We start from the raw sequence: 4,836 nt of genomic DNA, 5'->3' as shown, positions 1-4,836 counted from the left end.
CTCCAAGGTCCCTTTCCGAATGCACTCTTTTTATTTCTTCTTCGCCAATTTTGTAATTTTTTGAAATTCTGTTTTTGCTTTTTCCAAACTCCATTATGTTACACTTCTTGATATTGCAGTTCACTTCCTACATTTGAGTCCATTTCCAGATTTTGTCCAAGTCTGATTGTAATGAATTACAGTCCCCCTCTGTTCTTACTTTCTTTGATATTTTTGCGCCATCCGCGAAGAAATTCATATAACATTCAACGCCTTCATCCATGTCGTTTATGTAAATGGCAAATATGATTGGAGCCAGCACTGACCCTTGTGGAACACCATTTATCATTTCTTCCCATTTCGAGAATTTGTCTCTAATTACTACTTTCATTTTTCTCACAGTCAGGAAATCTTCCATCCATTTTGATAATTTACCTGCAATACCACCTATTGGTTCTAATTTTCTTATTAATTTCTTGTGTGGTACTTTGTCAAATGCCTTTCGTAGGTCTAGATAGGCACAGTCTGCCCATCCATCACTCTCATCTATTATATCTATTAGTCTCGAATAGAAGCGGATTAGGTTTGTTGTACATGATCTTCCTTGTCTAAATCCAAATTGGCTTAGGTTTAGTATAGATTTTTCTTCCAGGTGTTTAACCCATCTACTTTTGATAACTTTTTCACATATTTTAGCTACTGTCTGTAATTAGTTGGATTTTCCTTGTTTCCTCCTTAGTATATTGGTACTATGTTTGCATTTTTCCAGTCTTGTGGTACCTTACCTTCTTTAAGCGAGCATTTGATTATAGTGTTTATTTTATCTGTCAATTCCTCTACGCATTCCTTCAATATCCAATTTGCAATTCCATCAGGACCATGCGATTTTCTGACATCAAGGTTTTTTATTTGGTCGCTGATTTCCTTCTTTGTTACAGTTATTTCCTTCATTGGGGGGAATTTCTGTCTATTCCCTCACAGTTAGGCGTGTTATCAATTGTTAAAACCGATTTGAAGTGGTTGCTCATAAATTCTGCCATTTCTTGTTCTTCTGTGTATGCATGGCTTCCTTGGCGCAACTTTTCTATTTCTTGTTTGTTTTTTAGTTTACCGTTAACATATCTGTAAAATAGTTTCGGTTGTTTCTTGCGTTTTCCTTCTATTTTCTTTTCATAATTTCTCTTTTCTTCTCTGCGTATTTTAACATAATCGTTTCTTAGTTTGATGTATGTTTGCCATTTGCTCTTTTTTTTCAGGCTTTGTCTCTTTTACCCTTAGCTTCACTACATTCTTTGTTGTACCAGTTTTTATGTATATTCTTTCTGGCTTTTGTTGTGGAACATATTTGGTCACACCCTCATAATAAATTTCTTTTAGTATATTTCATTTCTCTTCCATCCTTGTTTCTTCATTTAGGAATTTTTCCCAGTTTGCATTACGAAAGAATTTTTTAAGTTTCCCAAAATTCTTTTTGTTGTACATTGGTCTTCCTATTCTATGTCTCTTATTTCTTCTTAGGTCTATTTACTCTTTTAGTTCGAATTCTATTAGTACATGGTCACTCTTTCCTATTGGTGTTTTGTAATCTATTCTGTCTACAATTTTAGGTTCTGATGTAAGTATTAAATCCAGTCTCGACGGTTCCTCATTGTTTCTGTGTCTGGTATTTTCCTTTATCCATTGAGTCATTTGTATTCAATGGTCATATCGAGTAGCATGCTGCCCCATATGTCCTCTCCACCCTTCACTGTCATTTCTTCCCAACATATTTCTTTTGAGTTAAAATCACCCATAATTACTGTCTTTCCTCTTTCTTTCAGTATATCAGTTAGTTCATGCTTAGTATCTTCTAGCAATCTGGAATCATCGTGTTCTGTCCAGACCTGTGTTTTAGGGGGCACATACACTACAATTTTTTTTCATGTGGTTGTTTTCTATTTTTATAATTATTGACTCTACATTGTTTTTTCCTTCTATTAACTTTGTCACATTTAAGTCTTTCTTGGTCAGAAATAGTACTCCCCCTCCTTGTTTTTCCTTTCCATTCTTCATCCAGCATTTGTATAGACCTTGTCCTACAGTGTTAGGTGGTAGATTCCCTTTAAGTATAGTTTCTACTATTCCCATTAAGTCCGGCTTTTCTGATGCCAGGTAATCATTTAGTTAATTGAGTCCTGAGATCATTCCATCTATGTTGGCATAGACTAATTCTATTTTTTGTTCTTTCTCGTCTTTTTCTGTCTGCTTTGTTTCCTTTTTCGTGATATACCATTTTCTCAGCCTCAGGTTCACCATAAAAAAAAAAAAAAATCATTATTTTCAGTCTCGGTTATTTTTTTATTTTTCCTTCGCTTCATTTCTAAGCTCCTTTTCTTTTTCTTTTTCTTCTTCACTCATTTCTTTCTTTATCCATACGTTTTTGTGATTTTCACTATTTGCTAGTTTTGCTGTTCTGGATAGTACTTCCTCTGCTATCATTTGTGCCCTAAGTTTTACTATTAGTGGCCTATATTGTTTTTTTTTTTTGAGTATCTACCCATTGTATATGTTTCCTCGATTTCTTAATCCATGGTTTGATTCCCCTCTTGAAACTCTTTCAGAATCTCTTTTCCTATCTCTTTTTCTTCTCTTTCTCTCTGATACCTAGGAACATCATTCTTTTCTTTAATATCGTAGATCACAATGAAAGAGAGAGAGAGAGAGAGAGTGTGTGTGTGTGTGTGTGTATGTGTGTGTATGTGTGTGTTTACGTGCGTGTGTGTGTACGTGCGTGTGTGCGTGTGCGCGTGTACGCGTGTGCTCGTGTGCGCGTGTGTGTGTGTGTGTGCGTGTGTGTTTGTGTGTGTGTGTGTGTGTGTGTGTGTGTGTGTGTGTGTGTGTGTGTGTGTGTGTGTGTGTCTGTGTGTTTGTGTGTGTGTGTGTGTGTGTGTGTGTGTGTGTGTGTGTGTGTGTGTGTGTGTGTGTGTGTGTGTGTGTGTGTGTGTGTGTGTGTGTGTGTGTGTGTGTGTGTGTGTGTGTGAGAGAGAGAGAGAGAGAGAGAGAGAGAGAGAGAGAATGTGAGTGTGTGTGTGTTTGTGTGTAATAGTTTACTTTGTGCGTGTGTATGTGTGCGCGCCTGTATGTATTTGCATATGTGTGGTATTGTGTGTTTATGTGCGCGCGTAAATTCACAGACACAAAATAAAACACATAAGTTTGTACATATATTTCATAGAAACAGCTGGGAATGCATGAGCTCTCTCACTGTTTGCATTCAAGTACAATTTTCTGCAATGTATGTGGATTGAACATTCCTCATCCTAAAAGTTGAATGGGGAGTCTATTTTTCTCACAATGAAGTAATATTGGTGTGTATATTATTTCATGTATCTTTATTATTTCTTGTGTTTTAGGTATCGCAAAAAGGCTTGAGGTATCCTTCCGCGACATGTATTGGTTATATTTGTTCGATCTCATGACAGATTTCTTTTAAATCAGGGAGATGCTATGGCAGGTACTAGTGAGCTTTCATCGCTCGCTCGTTGTAGGTGGCTTTCCAAATTGTATGTAAGTTTTGTCGACGTTACTACAATTGAGTCTGGAGGAGTCAGGTTGAGTAAGTTGTCTTGAATTCCTGCTAATCAATCCTGAACATTTTGTCCATCTTCATCATTTATTCATTTAGAAGAATTGATGTGTGTATGTGTAAGTATGTGTGTGTGTATGTGTGTGTGTGTGTGTGTGTGTGTGTGTGAAACTAGAATGTAGTTTCGAATGTCATGCACCATTTGTAAAATCATTTTGAAGTGTTTTTTCTTTTGACTATGATCAATGTCTAGGTTTCACGCTTTCATGAAAATATTGTTTCCATTAGAGGTTCTAAGAGGTAGCACTGGTGGTAACGATAATGAAAAGATTGAAGTTACAAAGAAATTTGTAATGCATTACTAGTCATCTATCTTTATGAAATTTGCGCTAAAGAATATTTCCTGGTTAGACACAAGTATTTTATGTGGCAAATAGGAAATGAAGCAGAGGAAGAGGAAGACCCGACAAGGGAGCGGAAGTGTGTGAGACTAAAAAGGATAATAATAATAATAAATAAATAAATAAACAAATAAGACAGAATGACAGTGGAGGAAGTGGATGTGTTGGTGAATTATACGGGCGAGTGCTGAAGAAGACACATGGAGGAGAGGTGGGAAGAGGAGAAGGTAGATGACAGGGAAGGGGAAAGGAGATAAAGGTGGTTGAGAACTCGTAAAAACATGTGTGGTGAGTTGGCGCCTAGACGGACTTTGCGTGTACACAACGCGGTCTTTGTCCCTCAGTTTCACCACAGTTGGCACCGTACCTGCCAAGCAGTCAAGCGTGCCCGAGCCAGGTTGGCTCCGCCTCCACGCTACGCAGGTTGGGTCACGTGGTTGTTCCTCTGGGAGATGAATGGCTGGGCGCCCTAGCAGTTCGGGTAGCCCATCAAGAAAAGGATCGCTTTGGTGCTTGAGGTGCCACTCAAATAGGTAATAACACCTGGAGAGATAAGTCGCTCAACCCGAGCGCAACGCTTCCTTGCCCACAAGTAATGTATTCTGTTTTTCTCCTTAGTTACAAATAGCAACTAGCTCCACCACAACTATTATTTAAAAATAAAAGAGACACAGAGCCCCTGTGTTTGTATTTAGGCTCACCCTCGGTACCACTTTACCATATAAGGAGATAAAAAGTAATTGTACTTATGTTTTGCGCTGTCTTTTCTTCTGTCTTCTGTTCATAAGGTAGCACACCTTTGGTGACTTGAAGCCGTCTAGCGTTACCCATAAGTTACCAATAAGTTGTTACTGTATCTCAGGGGACAAGAGTTGTAATGTTAGCTCCTTT

The sequence above is a fragment of the Oratosquilla oratoria genome, unplaced genomic scaffold, assembly GCF_046742065.1.
Source record: "Oratosquilla oratoria isolate Oo_2021 unplaced genomic scaffold, ASM4674206v1 SCAFFOLD216, whole genome shotgun sequence".
NCBI classification, from domain to species: domain Eukaryota; kingdom Metazoa; phylum Arthropoda; class Malacostraca; order Stomatopoda; family Squillidae; genus Oratosquilla; species Oratosquilla oratoria.
Note: the sequence above shows the minus strand (reverse complement) of the source record.